Raw genomic sequence first — 16,677 nt, forward strand, 5'->3', positions numbered from 1 at the left:
TGTACAGCAGATGCTGTCAATCCCCACTCCAATCCCGGTACCCTTACCCCTTTGAGGCACACATCCTTTCCAACCACCGGCACCCTGGTTAACTGAGGGTTTTCTGTCTCCCAAGCCCACTTTGCCCAGCTGTGCAACAGGCCTGGAGTGCAAGAGCAGCCCTCAGCGGGGCACTGCCAGCAACTGGTGTTTAGAGCTGCTTTCTTCCTCTGGGATGGCTATCATGCCAGCTCCTGAGTCCCCCCTGGGATGAAGCTCCAGTTTTCTCAGGGGCAGCTGACTTTCTAGTTCCCTTTGCAGGTGCTTTCCTCCCATCTCGCCTCACCGCTCCTTTCCCTACAACTCCAAATAAACCAGGTGCACCCGGAACCCTTCTCTTAAAAGCCTGCTTCTAAGAATGATAACTGAGATACCATGTGTGAAAGTAACCCTAGGAAATGCGTCTTCCCCTCAAATCAGGGGCATAGACTTCCCTCGGATGGGGGGGAAGCTGAACATGACCTTCTCAGGATAATGCAGCCCACTAGGCTGGCACCATCCTCCCCACCTGTCTTGGGGACAAGACTGCATGCAAGAATGGCAAGAGGCAGCAAAAGGCCAGGTGCGGTGGCCCACGCCTGTAATTCCAGCCCTCTGGGAGGCGGAAGCAGACAGATCAGGAGGTCAAGAGATCGAGACCATCCTGGCAACATGGTGAAACCCTGTCTCTATTAAAAAATACAAAAATTAGCTGGGCATGGTGGCACGCATCTATAATCCCAGTTAGTTGGGAGGCTGAGGCAGGAGAATTGCTTGAACCCAGGAGGCAGATGTTGCAGTGAGCCGAGACGGCACCACTGCACTCCAGCCTGGGTGACAGTGTGAGACTGTCTCAACAACAACAAAGAGAGGGTGGAGAAACCAGCAGCGCAGGGCCAGGGTGGGGAGGGGGCACCAGGGGCTCTAGGACCAGCTGCAGCTGCACGGACAAGGACATCGTCAGGAGAATAGCCTGGCAGACAAGTACAGTGGCACCCATCACCCGGGGCACTCACGCAGCTGCAAAGTCCTTGCACAAGCAGGACTCAGAGCTTCAGTCTATGTCTGGGGCTTGGCTCTCCCTCTCCCAAGACTCAACGCAGCTGAGGGGATCCAGCTGTTCCTCTGTGTGCAGCTGGACCATTCAAGGATGAGGATGCTCAAGAGCACGTGGCAGCCATCACGTGGACTGCATGTCCACAGGCACCCACCTCCTCTGGGAAAAGCTTTCAGAGGGAGTTCTTGCCCGCCTCTCTTCCCTAAAGCAATGAAGTTCTTAGAACCACAGCACGGGGAAACATTTTCTCTGGTTATTTTGTTTTGGTGTGTTTTTTAAGTCTTCAGAAGCCTCCAGTTTCTCCCTGGGGACAAATGCACAGAAAAACACGTTTGGCCTCCCTGGCCGTGCCGAAACACTGTCAGTGTCAGTGGTGCTCAGGCGCTGGCCAAGAGCGCCAACGCCTCATATCCTGTGTGTGGCTTGCTGAAAATTCTTCGGAACCTTTTCACAGACACTACCTGGGGACCTCACAGTGCCAGGTGTGGGGTCACAGGCCCATAGAACAGAGGACCCATCTCCCATCCCAGTCGAGCGCTCTTTCCCTACCCAGGAAAGGCTCCACAATACAGCCAGGTGTCCCCGCCTTCCTCAGTGGTGACACACAGAAAGAACAGAGGACTCTCACCCTCACTGCTGTGAAGCATCCCCCACCTGGAAGAGGGAGGACAGGTCTCACTGACTGGCAGGATCAGGATGGCGGGGAGGGGAGTCACTCACCTGGGCCAGCCCGGGAGGTTCAGAGACCTGAAAAATATGACCCAGGAGAAAAAGCTCCAGGAAAAGAGAGGTCAGGGCCCGCATGCCAAGGATGGCAACAGGGGCTCCCTGGCAGCCTGAACAACTAGGAAGGGTGGTGTCCCCAGACAGAGACTATGGGGTCCCCCATGACGTCCCAGGACTTAAGGGTAGGGAGAGGCCAGACATGCCCCCAGAAGGCCACTCCGGGAGTCATGATCTCTGTGATAGAAAGAAGGGCCTCAGGTGCCCCATGTGGCAGCGTGGTCAGTCCTTCCAAAGCCCGCGAGGATGACCCTGGGGACTGTCATCGGCCTGTGTCTCAGCTTCAGCCCTGACCACAGCCCTAGGAGGGAGGTCCTCATCATTCCCCCGTGAAAGACAAGGATGCAGGAGAACCACCACAGCTCCCACGTGGGGCAGGACCCAGGAAGTCTGCCTCCACAAGGCCCCATCCAGTGGCTCTGGCAATGCCCGACTCCAGACACAACACGGGGTCTGGGCCACGACATGGGTGTGTGCCCCTGCCCTGCTGCGTGGGGGTGACCTGAACCCGCTCTTCAGCCTGCAGCTGGCTTTGGGATGAGTTTCTTCTCCTCCCACAACAAAGGAAGTGGTTTTCCATTGTGCCTAACCAGCACATTTGAGAGAGACAGTGGCTTCGGCAACCCTGGGAAAAGCGCTCCTGTCTCGAGGAAGGCTGGGGCCACCAAGCCCCCATCTCTCCCTGCTGGAATACCCATCTTACACCCTGTTCTGTGTGGCCATTGATTTGGGTTCTTGCCTGTGTCTTCCAACTTAAATGTCAGTTCCAGAGAAGTGGACCTTGTCTGTGTGTTCCCTGCTCCCACCCAGGGACTACAATGTCCCCAGTAAACACTTGTGAAAAAAAGGAAGAGAAGGAAAGAGAGAGGGAAGCGGGGAGGGAGAGAGGGAGGAAAAGAACCTTCTGAAAAGCAGAGCTATCCAGCAGGATTTCATCTGTGGGTATGGAATGCTTCGAATTGATCAGCAAAGAGATGCATTGATTCTAAAATGTTCCTCCCCTGCTCAAAGCCCTTCAATGGCTCCCTACTACCCTCAGTCCAAATTCCGCTCAGGGCATCCCAGGCTCCCCACAGCGACTCCAATCTCCCTTTCCAACTGCACCTCTCCTCCTAAACCTTGTATAAAGCCTCCTCTTCAGCAGGTGCTGGACCTGCCCTGGCATGTGCCCTGTCACCCCTGTCAAGCCTCTGCTCACCCCTACCTTTCCAGTAGCTCTCATTCTTTAAGAAGCCCTCCTTAGTGATGCCACCCCTGGAATTTTCTGGCATTTCCTCTCCAAGGCTCTGGTCTGGCACTTCTCAGGGAGTACTTCGTGTACCCTTATAGGAAGCTCAAAAAGACAACTAGCGGAGGGGGACAGGCCTGGTCACCCCTGGTTCAACCCAGAGGATGAGGCCTGAGAACGGAATGACCAGAGGACTCTTTGCTACTTCTGAAGGGCCCAGCTCTGACCCCGTCATCCACCAGTAGGTGCCCAGACCTCTCCGGGTCTCCTGCACACTCCTCCTGCCATCTGGCTTCAGGGAGGTGGACACTGGTATTTGCCCTGACCAGCATCACATGGGCCACCCTTCTATGCACAGCTCCAGCAGATAAGGGAGCTGACCCTCCCCACTTTGCACAGGTATGCATGGGACCCCACAAAATGCCACATGCCTTGGTCACAGTGGCTGGTTCACAAGGGTGCATGGGATCCAGGCCCAGCCAATAAGTTACCACCAGGACTTTTGCTGGAATCACCTGGAATGAGACACTTCTCCATCTGAGCTGATGGGTATCAAGCCACACACACCTGCAGCAACTCCACCTTCTTGCGATCAGAGCTACCAGGATGCCAGGCCAGCAGAAAGCCAACTGGGATCACGGAGAGAAAAAGACACGTCCCAGTGATGTCACTGGAGCCTCAAGCTTAGCTAGTCCTGAAAGGAAATCTAACCCTGAACTTCCGAGTTATGGAGGACCAGAACCCCACGTAGCTTCAGAGAGCCAGGGCGGCCTTTTGTTACTTGCACCAAGCGTCTTGACTCAGTTTCCATCAAGAAGACCTGTCCCAGGCCAGGCGCAGTGGCTCACACCTGTAATCCCAGCATTTTGGGAGTCTGAGGCAGGTGGAACACAAGGTCAAGAGATGAGACCATCCTGGCTAACATGGTGAAACATCGTCTCTACTAAAATACAAAAATTAGCTGGGCGTGGTGGCGTGTGTCTGTAGTTCCAGCTACTCGGGAGGCTGAGGCAGGAGAATTGCTTGAACCCAGGAGATGGAGGTTGCGGTGAGCTGAGATCGCACCACTGCACTCCAGCCTGGTGACAAAGCGAGACTCTGTCTCAAAAAAAGAAAGAAAGAAAAAGAGAGAGAGAGAGAAAGAGTGAGGAAGGAAGGAAGGGAAGAAAGGAGGGAGGAAGGGAGGGACGGAGGGAAGGAAGGAAAGAAAGAAAAGAAAGAAAGAAGACTTGTCCCTTCAGGCCAAGGCACTGCCATCTCCCTGTATCCTTATCCCTTCCAAGCGCCCCTATCAGAGCACCCAATCAACCTGAGAGCCTGCCCATCCTCCACATCCTGAGGGACAACACAGGGCCGGGGAGAGAAGAGAGGCTGTCAGCTGGGCCTCCCTGATGAAAGGATGAGGCCACGAGGTAGAGGGAGGAGGGACAGTGAAGGGAAGGGACGAACTGAGGGCTCCAGGCCAGGATAGCGGAGGTGAGTGCATGTGCCAGACAACCCCAGCCCACACCATGCCAAAGCTGGCCAACGTTGCCACTTCCCAGGGCTACAGTCCGCCTGGATCTTGCCTGCTGCAGATGCTGCTCTCAACACAGAAGAGGGTCTTGCATACCCAGACTGGGGACACCAGGGCTCCCAGACCTCTCCCTACCAAGATCCACTACACACTCACCACGTAGCACTGGCAAGACCATTGCCCTCCCTGCACCTCACTAGATCAAATGGCCTCTGAAGCCACTCTGGCTCAGAAGCCTGGTCCTCTCCAGCTGTGGGCAGCAAGGCTGTGAGGCCATCCCCGGAGACCTGGCTCCTCCCAGCAGAGCAGCTGATTTCCGGCAGCACAGGGACCCTGCCCCTGGGGCTCATCCACCCAGCGTTAGGGCCAGCAGCGTCACCCTGAAATGCTCCCAGGGCATCTCTCTCAGCGCCCGCCTGATCACAGCTCCCACCACCGCAGAGCCTGCCACCAGTCACAATCAATGATTCCGGGTCCTAGGGAGGATGTAATCTGGTGATAAAGGACTGGAAGTGAGACGGAGGCTGGCGCTCCTTCTCAGTGATTTACTCAGCTCTCCTCCAAACTCGCACCCTTAATGTAATTATTTACTTTGTCATTAAACACCCTCCTTCCACTTCAGTTATTTTTAGAGCTTCTGGGGCCTATAGATTGGATGGGGAGGCCGCTCATTGGCCGGGGGAAGCCCGGGGAGGCCGCTCATTGGCCGGGGGAAGCCTGGTCCTCCCTGAGGGGCAGCAGTGCGCAAGGCACTTGGAGATCCCAGGGGCCGGGCCCCCACGCCGCCCCCAGCTCCCTCCCTCCCTCCCCCCCCTCCCTCCCTCCCTCCCTCCCCTTCCTTCCGTCCTCTTTTCCTTCCTTCCGTCCTTTCTTTCTCCTCCCTCCCTTCTTTTTTTAAACAGAGACATAATTCACATACCATAAAATTCACCCTTACAAAGTCTACAATTCAGTGGTTTTTAATACATTCACAGGGCTGTGCAACCATCGCCATGATCTAATTACAGAACACTTTCATCCCCCCACAAAGAAGCCCCACACCCATAGCAATCACTCCCATTCCCTCTTCTCCCAGCCCCTGGCACCTCCTCATCTCCCTTCCGTCTCTATGGATATGCCATTCTAGACAATTCATGGAACTAGAATCCTACAATATTTGTGCTTTTCTGCCTGGCTTCTTTCTCTTAGCATATCATTGCAAGGTTCATCTGTGTATACCATTGATCAGCACTTCAATCCTTTTTAGGACCCAGTAATATTCCATCGTACAAACATATCACATTCTGCTCATTCATGCATTAGCGGAGGGACACTTGGGTCATTTCCATTTGGGGACGATTGTAACTAACATTGCTATAAACACTCATATACAAGGTTTTGTGTACACAGAGGTTTTCAATGATCCCAGGTAGTTCTTGAAGAGTGGAATTGCTGAGTCCTCCCTTCCTGCTGGCCTGAAGCTAAAAAATCCAGGGGGCAAGACTTGTGGGTGCTGCTGAGAGCTGTGGGCAGCTGGGCAGCTCCACATTGCCCCGGCCACTGATGACACAAATAGCCTCGGGGACTTTCAGGCAAGAACTGCCACTATCCCATGAGAATAATGACAGCAGCCCGCTGTCCATGTGCCAGACCCCCTGCGTTACAGAGCTTGCTGAGGGGAGCCTGTCACCCCCTTTTCAAAGACAGACAAGGCAAGGGCGGCCCCTGCTCCTACACCTAGATGTGAGCCCACACCTGCCTGTCCCCTAAGTGAAGGCACCTGTTGCTTTTCTTGTCACCAACATAGCGTGGAGGGGTGTGACTCCAGTGTGGAGACTTCACAGTCTGGGGACCTGCAACAGGACAAAGATCCTGCTTACGATGAGCCTCAGCAACTCACGGAGTCAGCAAAGTGTGTGGTTAGCAAACATTGCTTCCCTCTCTGATCCTCTTCTCTCCTGGGTGAGCTTCCCCAGTCACAGGTACTCCAGTGCCCAAAGGCTGTCTAGATCCTGGAGCCACTGGGGAGAGGTCATAGGAGGATGAAGGACAACAGGGGCCTCTGCACAAACCCGGAGGTACGGTGACAGCAAAGGAGTAAACGCCTGATGGTGGGACTGCAGCACTCGGTGGGGACAGGAACTTCCCCACCCTGGCCACCTTCACACCACATAGGGACCACAGGCCCTGCCCTGCACGGGGCTTCTCCTGGACGTCCTTCCATTTCTAGAATTGCAGGGATAACAGAAGGTGCAAAGCAGTGTCCACTGCCCAAGCCCACACCAAACCCGAAGCTCCTCTCAAATAGCACTGCTGCAAACGAGACGGAAAGTCAGACGGCGGATGAGGCCCTGCTCTGCCCAGAGGCCGGCTGTCTGGTGCCAGGGTTTCAGGCTTCGCAATCCCCCACAACACAAAGCAGAAATCCACGCCCTCTGCAAGCAGGGTCAGCCAGGACTATGCACGGGGAAGAGCCAAGGGCGGTTTCTCAAGACAGAGCCCCTCTGGCTCCCTCCCCGCCCTGCCCTTCCAGGAGGAGAAGAAGCCAGATGCTGAAGGTTGGGGTAGGGGGTCCAAGCAAGCCATGCATGCAGGGTCTGGCTGAGTCACCAGCGTCCACGTGTGGCCATGACCAGTGGGAGAACACAGACCCTAGGAAGGGTCACTAGACTAAGCCTCAGATGTGAGCTTATGCCAGGGCCGAGGACGGAAGGGAGCCCCTTGCCTCCCCAGCCCTGACAAAACCAGCCTCATTTGCCAGTGCTGTCCACTCAGCTCAGCCTCTCCAGCCATTCTCAGACCCCAGGACCTTTGCCCATGCTGTTCCTCAGGCTAGGGTGCGGTTCCTCCTTGTACATCATGGGTGAATTGCTCACTCATTACGGAGACTCAGCTTCTTCATTTGCTTTCTCAACTGTTGATTGGGAACATATGTGCTGTCTTCAGAAAATAGTTCTTGAATTAAGAATCATCACCAGAGCAAGAACCATAATACCAACAGCAGCAACTATCATTTACAGAATGCCTACTGTGCGCCAGGGGCCATCTAAGCACTGGAGACTCATTATTGGTCAACCGAGGCCTCCAAAGAGGAGTGTCTTTGCCTGCGTTTAAGATGAGGACACTAGGGTTCGGATCAGCACCGGATACCCAACTGAGAAGGGGCAGGACAAGGGTTCAAACTTCACCTGTCCAAGCCCAGGCCCCAGCTCCCAGACCATACTGGTGTCCTAGGGCTGATGGCTCCCTGCATCATCCCCAGGGGGCTTGCCCAAACCCTGCCACACTTTGCAATCACACTTTGGTGACCTGTCCCAGCCTCCTGATCTGAGTGTGCAGTGGCTTTCAGTGGGACTGACTGGCCATCAAGGGCACAGGGCTATACACGGCAGTGTTACCGGGGCCTGCAGAGACCACGATCCTTCCCTAACGTTTTCCTGGATCACGGCAGGCAGCAGGCAATGCCCATATCAGCATCGCAACTGGGGTGTCTGGTTTCTCCATAGGGGGCCCACAAGCTTTTGGGGACAGGGCCATGGCCCCTGCTTCTTAAATGCATCTCCCCCTACTTCCTATCCCCCTCTGGTGTCCACACAGAGCTTCACAGAGGACAGCAGCTTCAAATGGCGCTTTCTCTCCTTATTCCTCAGTGTCCATTCAAAGAGGCTTCAGTGGAGCCCACGGGACCTCAGCCTGCACCCTGGATCAGCCATGCACCCACCTGGGTGCCAGCCACCTCTGCACCTCCCCCTAGGGCAACAGGAGCCTCGTCCTTCAGACCCCACACGCCAGGCAGGAGACATACGGACTCACACAGGAAACAAATGAACTGAGCCGATGCCACCCAATCCCCGCTCCCCACACTCCCAGGGGCCACTCTGCCCCTCCTCCTGCCACCAGGGCCCACGCACCCTTTCCTCTTTCCACCTTGGTGACACTGCCCACCCCGTGAAGCCTCATGAGCAGGATTCGTCACCATGTCCTAAGTATCACTTCCAACTGGGAGCTTCTAGAAGGCAGAGGCAGCATCCCTGTCATCACCACCTCTTTGATCCACAGTTCAGAACCAGCTGCAGGATGTGTACATGAATGAATGCAGGGAACCCAGAGGCACCCAGGCCCGGGCACCCCACAGCCCCCCTAAATGCAAGGCTTCACTTCATTATCCTCAAAATGGTCCCAAGATCAGAGGCGGTGAGACCTGGCCACAAACATAAAATAAATTATCTCTTTCCCCCCTCCCACACAATGATAAATGGTTCTATTAGCAATCCAGATTGTTAAACTCTGATAGAACAGAACGCAGGGAACGGGGACCCATCCATTCTCCCTCCGGCACATACTGAGTTGTAAATAGGTTATTTTGTGTGTAAATAACACATTAAAACACAGCATTAGCTGTGTCTTTTGATAGAGAGGAAATTGTTACAAATAAATAATTCCGGACAGGAATGTAAAATAAGCCAGATTTAATAGTGCGTGCCTGGTGCAGCCGTGTTAAACATGACTAAAATGATAAACCCCAGAAGATACTAATAGTAAACCATGCACTGACATCAAAGTAATGAGGCTGTATTTTTACCAAGCTTTAGAAATGCTAAAATTAGTTTTGACAGAACCAAACGTCAGAAAAATGTTTCCAACATAAACACAGTCGCTTGGGAAGCTGGGGTTGGGCCCGGAGGAGGGCCAGGTTGAGGGGCAGCTGAGTCCCACGTGATGGAATGTTCCTGGGGAAATGGTTTCCAGTCCAAGTGATATCACTAGGCAACCCTTTGCATTTTGTGTCTCTGGGCCTCAGTTTCCACATCTGTAAAATGAATGGATTCAAACTTGAGGATTTCAAAGGCTTCTTCCAGTTCTGTAAGTGGAAATGACTTTCAGCTTCACCCAACTCTGCATCAACTGAGCATCCACAGTGAACCATGAGAAATGAGGGAGTGCCTACCAGGTGTGGCCAAGACCCCAGGGAGCACCCACGGGCAGGAGCCACCAGCACTGTCCTCTGATGCTGTCATTACAAGCAGGTAGGCACCAGCCAGAAAACAGAGTGACATGTGCAAACATGTGTGCCAGCCTCCACAACCAAGCGGAGCAACAGGCAGGGGCCAGGAGAGCCTCCCTGAGTCCAGACCCTGGGCTGGGGCCAGAAGCAGAGAACAAACCTGTCGTGCGGGGGAAAATGGGGCTGATTCTGGACAGCAGCCATTCTGAGTGGCAGTTAAGGCACCGCAGTGAGTATGAGGCCAGAATAGGCCAGAGGAGTGTTGGAGTTTCTGTTATGTAGACATTTACTTCTACTGTGCCCACACGCTCTGCTCTCGCTTAGTTCCACGGTAGCCAGAAGTTGTGATCACTACCATCACCATTGCATGGACCTCACAGAAGTTTCCTGACTCGCCAAGAGCACATGGCTGGTAAGCAGAGGGATGAGAAGAGCCCAGATCTGCCTGACCCCAAGCCATGCTCTTCCCACTAGACTCCGCTGGGAACAGGAAGAAGCCTCCAACCTCATCCCCCTGCCCCAGGCACCCAAACTTGCAGTATACTCCTGAACCACCCAAAAAACATCTGGTGGTCAGCCTGTACCCCGCTTCCTGGGTGAGCCAGGCTGCCAGGGGAACTCAGCTCTGCGCTCTGGACAAAGTCTGATGGGAACTGGTTGTTCTGTGCAGCTGGGCCGTAAAACAAGCCTCGAAGCAGCATCAACAGCCATCCTGAAAATCACTTAAATAAGAGTAATTGCCCAGTTAGTCACACTTGGGTGCATCTCCAGGCCCAAGGCGAAAGTGTGTGGCCTCAGCAGAGAAACTAGGATAAGCCGGGGAGGCCGGCCCACTCAGCTCCCTGCTGTCCGCGGGGCCTGGCAGGGGGCTGAAGGCCACGGCCAGCCTCAACTGACTCTTACACCCAGAGACAGCTGACCACACCAGCCCACCGGGAACACCTCTGTCATGATAGAATCAGATTCTATAATCACCTATCGGATATCTGCTGCGAGGGAGATGTGGGGACAGTGGTGAACAAGCAATGCCCTGCTCACGTGGAGATCCTGGAGGCACAGTAAAAGGACAGACTGCAAAGACAACAGGGACTTGGAGGTTCGTATCAATGGAGGGGTATCGGACAGATTCCTAGGTGCGGTAAGGTAGGAGGTGGGAAGGGATTTTCTAGCTCTGGCCAACTCAGTGAAAATGCTAGAGGTCTGAGTCATTTAAACATCCTGGTATTTGCACAGCATTCCCATACAGACATGCGTGCCTCTCCACTAAGCAAAACTGTGCCTCAGAAAAACTTCCCAAGAAGCCAGCAGGGCCAGTGAAGAAGATCAGAGGGTTGTCAGAGTGAGGAGGTAGCATAGAGACTTCCTGGAACATTGGTGCACTACGCTGAGAGTCATTTAGTGCTTGACCCTAGCTATGCAAACTGGGTCACAGCCCCGCCAGTACCACTAGCTGCAAACCATCGTCTCCCTACCTGAGACTCTAATACTCCAAGAGATCCTGTTCATGCCTTGGACGAGCTGCACCCAGTGACCTGCGAAGCGTATTAAACATGTGCCCAGGCCCCAGCCCAGGAGCTGCTCTGGGCTCTGCACTTACACAGTGACTGTCACAAGAGTCTAAGACGTGGCCAGCTTTAGTAACCTTTGGTCTGGTCTGGACTCCAGTGTGCTACCCAGGGCACCCACCACTCTCAAGTAAAAAGTCACCAGAAACCTGGGTATCGGCCTCAATGGGTCACTGGCCAGGGTTACCATTAAAAGGAAAACTTTCTAAGCCAGGTAGAGTGTGCAGACCTAGAAAAGGAAAACTGGTAGGAAAAATGGCAATAATTAATAAAGCAAATACTCATCTTGGACCTCACACAAAGCCACTTCTGTGTCCAACACTTTTCTAAGCACTTTCCGTGTGCTAACTCTAGGAATACTCACAACCAAGATCATGTCCATTTTATAGATGAGAAAACTGAGGCACAAACCCACCCAAGGTCAACAGAATTGGGACTTAAGCAGGCAGCCTGGTTCCAGAGCTGGGGCTGCTTCTCACTACTTGGAGGCCTGCCTGCACTAAGAGAGGCAGTGTTCCAGCTACTGTCCAGGAAGTGCCCTGGCAGGCCTGTGTGAGCACATCAGAAGTCTCCTGGAATCTCTGGACTGCAGCTCTGTGTCTAACTGCCATTTTACATATGGAAAGACCCACCTTACCTCATGTAGTCAGAACACATGCTTCTCCAACTTAGGAGTGTATCAGAATCACCCAGAGGGTTTGTGTAAACACAGCTTCCTGGATTTCACCCCCACAGACCCAGATTCAGTAGGTCTGGGGTGAGGCCCAAGAATTAGCATTTCTAACAATTCCCAGGGGATGTTGATGTTGCTGGTGGGGCCCACACCGGGAGGACATCTGGCCCAGCACACAGTGGATGCTCCGTGGAAGAGGTGGGTGTTGGCCAAAGAAGGTACTTCCCAGGATGTCTAAAGCCTGTCTGGCTGCTTGATTCCAGAAATTAGCAAAACTCATGAGATCAGACCCAGCTCCGGGTTTTATGACTCCACCTTTCATACTGTCCCAGAGGCTTGGAGAAGTCCCTGGTACTCAGTAAGGCACACAGAGAGGTTCAGAAATATTTCGGAAAGAGAACCAACAGTGGAGGAGAAAAATACAACAGCCTTTGGACAATTTCAGTATAAAGCAATGAGAAACATCTGAATCAAATTGCTTTTAAAATTACACCATTTTGGAAATTAAAGCAGGGGAAAATATCTGGGCCAAAATGTGTTTTAAAAGATTTATGGCCTCCAAAGTGTTAGCACAACAGCAAAAGAGGCTGGGAAAGAACTCGCCCTCCCAGGCTTCTGCCGTCTGCTCTTACGAACTGCTCCAGCCAGATGATTAAACTAACCTTTCCCCAGTCTGACCACAGAGCTGCTTTTTCCTTTGGTCCAGCTCAGTCCAGCCCAGCCGTGCTCTGCTCTGCAAATGTGTTTTCATGCACATTTTGGCACAAGGAAATGGTGACTCTGAGTGGAAACACCCAGCTCTCAGCAGGTCCAGCCTCATGGACTCCTTAGGGAAGTCAGGCAACAGAGGCCAGTTGAGGTAGGTGTCTTTGCAAATAAGTCATAGCCCCAGACCTCAAAGAACTGGTGGTCTGGTCTGGAAGACAGCAGGTGCCATCAGGGCCTGGGATGGATGAGGGAACTGAGGCACAAAGACACACGAGGAGACCTTACCAAGGCTAGACACTCACCCCAGGGTAGCAATAAGATCTAAATTAAGGCCCAAGTCTCACAGCAATGTAAACAACAATCTAAATGCAAATACCTGAAAGAGACTCTCACCAAATGAGAGGCAAGAGCCCCAAGCCTTGAGCATGGCCCAAATGGGCATCGGTCTCATCTACAATATGGGAAGTATTGAAGGAGAGGTTCTGAACGCGCCAGTCTGTCACCCAAGAGCTCCCGCCTGGGTTTTCCAAGCTTTGCTGCTGGGGCCTCCCCACTCCTTAATGTCCTCTCTCCTCACTCTGACCTTCACTTTCCATCTTATTCCTAGTGGGGCTTGAGATCAATTGCATCTTCTTTTTTTCCCACTTAATATCAGAATATAAGCATGTTCCCCCCGTAACTGTAAAGTCTTAATTAACATTTGCAGTGGCTGTGTCATGTTTCGTTCAAGATGATCCACAGATGAACCAATCCTCTATCAATGAACAGGTAGGCTGTTTTCAATTTGTCACAGATACCAATAACTCGGAAGTGAAATCCCACAGTGGCTCACGCCTGTATTCCCAGCACTTTGGGAGGCCGAGGCGGGAAGATCACTTGAGGTTAGGAATTCGAGACCAGCCTGGCCAGCAAGGCAAAACCCCATCTCTACTGAAAATACAAAAATTAGCCAAGTATGGTGGTATAAACCTGTAATCCCAGCTACTCGGAAGGCTGAGGCAGGAGAATGGCTTAAACCCAGAAGGCAGAGGATGCAGTGAGCCCAGATCCTGCCACTGCACTCCAGCCTGGGCGACAGAGCCAGACTCTGTCTCAAAAAACAAACAAAAAAAAAGTGAAATCCTTCTGCCTATAGGTATGTACACTGTTTGAACCAACTGAAGCCATATCGTTCTAGCCAAGGAATGGAAGCATTTGGAATGGTGACAGTGAGGGGTAGAGAAGGCTGGATGAGGGGTCATGAGCTGCGGGGGAATGCAGGGCGCCCCCGCATCTGGATACTTTACAGATGCTGGGAAACAGCCCCTGACAGCTTGCAGGATTTGGCTGTTTCCTCACCACTGTGCCCCTGACATCCTCGGACAGAACCCGCCCGCCCCACCCCTCCTCGGATGCGTAATAAGCCAGGAAACACTAAGCTTGTGTAAATCGTCCCTTTCCCCCAGACAGCAAATCAGGGTGTGAACCATGGGGACAATGTCACGGGACTTGGAGGAACAAGCCAGGCCTCAGGGAGCCAGGTGTCTAGTAGGTTACCTGCGTAGCGACAGGGGCATCAACTGTGCTCCTGTCGCCAGCAAACAGGCCTCAGACCAGCCACCCAGACCAAGATGATTCATCCGTCTTTCCCCGAAACAACTTGAAAAGGGGGGCCCCTCCACAAGAATTCTCAGCTCCCTGCAGCCTTGCAGCAGCCCAGCGTGTACCCTGCAGCACTATCCCTCTCCTCGGCTTGGCACAGTCCCCCACGGCCCCTCCTCACCCACTGACCGCACCCAGCCCTGCGCCTGAAGGCTGAGTGTCCAACTCCTCAGTGGCTGCAGTGAATGCTTCTGGTCCATGAAGACGTCCTCCTTCACTAATCCCACTCTTTCTCCTACACCATGCCGGTCCCAGGAGACCCTTGGGTACCCCTCATGCCAGGCCGAGCACCAGATGCTGAGATCTAGAGATAAGCTCAAGAGCATCCCCACCCCTGAGGGGACCCACGCCAACCACCTGCTGCTGCCCGGCGCCTCCTTCCATGCGTTCTCCTCACCTGCCGACAGGTCTGTGCTCCTGCAGGCAGCGAGGCCCACATCTGGAGCCTTCTGGGGGACTCGGAGTTGCTGAGTACATGGGGATTCTTACTCATATACTTCTGCCACCATTCAGTAACATTTAAGGACGATCCAAAGTTCCAAGATCATAAAGACTGTGGACAACACCTGTCAAATTCACTCTCGACACAGATTAGGAAAACTGGGACCCAGGCCAGCACACCACCCATCCCATCCAAAATGCAGCTGCCACGTTCCACCAGCACCAGGAGACTCGCCCCACGATGTCCCTGCTTTGTGCCATGCAGCAACAGCTGCTCTCCCCTGACTCCAGGAGGCCCCTTCCCAAAAAGGCTTCTCAGAGACAGGTGCTGGGAGCAGCGATGGGTGAGGAGGCTGCGGGGTCCTCATGATTCTCCAGCAGCAGACACACCTGGCCCAAGACTGCTCCAAGGCCAACAAGCCACCTGGCCTGCAGCAACTATACTCATGAAGGCTGGATCCACCCTTTGCTGGAACCTCACCAGTCAAGCTGCCCTGGGGTCAGACAACAAGGGCCTGCACAGTGGGCAGGGAAGGCATCCGGGGGTGGGGTGCAGTGGGGTAGAGGAAGGTGGTGAGGATCTTTGTGGAGCTGCTATACTCCAGACGCTGGGCCTCCTGTCTGGCCCCATTCCCGCCACAGATCCAGAATCACCCAAGCATCTGTTGCTATTGCACCAATAATGACAACTCAGTCTGACACTAGAGGGGCTCCCCCGCAATTACATTCTAATTACTGTCTAATTACTGCCTAAGTCTGTCCTCTGCTGCCGTGACACATCAGGAAATTGCACCATGGTGGTTCATGATCCATCCATGGCTTGGAGAGGCTGGATGCAGGGCAGAGGGCTGGGGCCGGGGGTGGTTCAAGCTGAAAACCCTAGGCAGGCTAGACATATATGCAAGCCAGGTTTCCTGGAGCTCATGGGGCCTCAGAGCATGAGCAGAGGGGCGCCTCAAGCTGCCAGGCCAGGGACGGCCCTGACCTAGGGGAAGGAAAAGGCCACGTGGCTCCAGGACCAGGGCCCCTCCACCGCCCTTCCCTTCCCGTAGGCTTGGCTGGCTTGGCTCCTCCCATTCCACATAAGAGCTCTTCCTCCACCCCTAGTGAGCCCCTCCTCACAGGAGGGTCTAGAGAGTCCCCATCCAAGGGGGACGGGGTAGAGAAGCACTGTCCAGCTCAGAAGGCCACCTCCCCAAGGGGGTCTGAAGGGTGACCACTGATCTCCTCCCTTCCTGACATGGGCCACACACCCCAATAATGATCTCCCACTTAGAATCACAGGAAAAGTAAAAGTAAAGATAGTAACAGCCACCGCAGGTCCTCAAGTCGACGCTTAGAAACACCCACTTTTTTTTTTTTTTTTTTCGAGATGAGTCTTGCTCTGGAGTGGAGTGGCGCCAATCTTGGCTCACTGCAACCTCTACCTCCCAGGTTCAAGTGATTCTCCTACCTCAGACTCCCGAGTAGCTGGGATTACAGACACGTGCCACCATGCCTAGCTAATTTTTTATATTTTTAGTAGAGACAGGGTTTCACCATCTTGGCCAGGATGGTCTCGATCTCTTGACCTTGTAATCTGCCTTTCTCAGCCTCCCAAAGTGCTGGGATTACAGGTGCACGCCACCACGCCTGGCCAGAAACATCCACTTCGAAGCCCCTCCGAGGGTCTTTCCATGTTCCTGGGCTCTGGCCCCCACGTGGCCTGCGACCCAGCAGCCCCAGCATTATCTTCACACCCAACAGAAATGCAGAAACTCAGCCCTGCCCCAAGTGACTGAATCGGGGTCTGCACCAAAACAAATCCCCCCAACTGTGTATACATCAAAGCATGAGGGGCACTGCCCAAGCACCCGCCAGAAGAAAAGGCGCATTTTCCTCCCTGGCTGCTCTCTGAGCTGTGCCTGAGCAGTGAGAGCAACGCAGTCTGACTAAATGCACTTGAACAAAAAGGGAAGAAAAGAAATCCAAGTCTCTCCATTCCTCCGAGACAGAAATAGTTCTGTGGCCTCCAGATGGACTGCGCAGACACAGGGGAGGTCTCGCCTTCCCGCCAAACTTTC

General features: G+C 53.6%; 1 protein-coding gene across 1 annotated transcript in view; it reads right to left on the reverse strand.

The window, feature by feature from the left end:
• GLI2 (GLI family zinc finger 2) overlaps positions 1-16,677 on the reverse strand; it is a 254,979-nt gene that overhangs the window by 175,125 nt on the left and 63,177 nt on the right. The window lies entirely within an intron of this gene.

The sequence above is a fragment of the Saimiri boliviensis genome, chromosome 5 (genome assembly GCF_048565385.1).
Source record: "Saimiri boliviensis isolate mSaiBol1 chromosome 5, mSaiBol1.pri, whole genome shotgun sequence".
Classification (NCBI taxonomy): Eukaryota; Metazoa; Chordata; class Mammalia; order Primates; family Cebidae; genus Saimiri; species Saimiri boliviensis.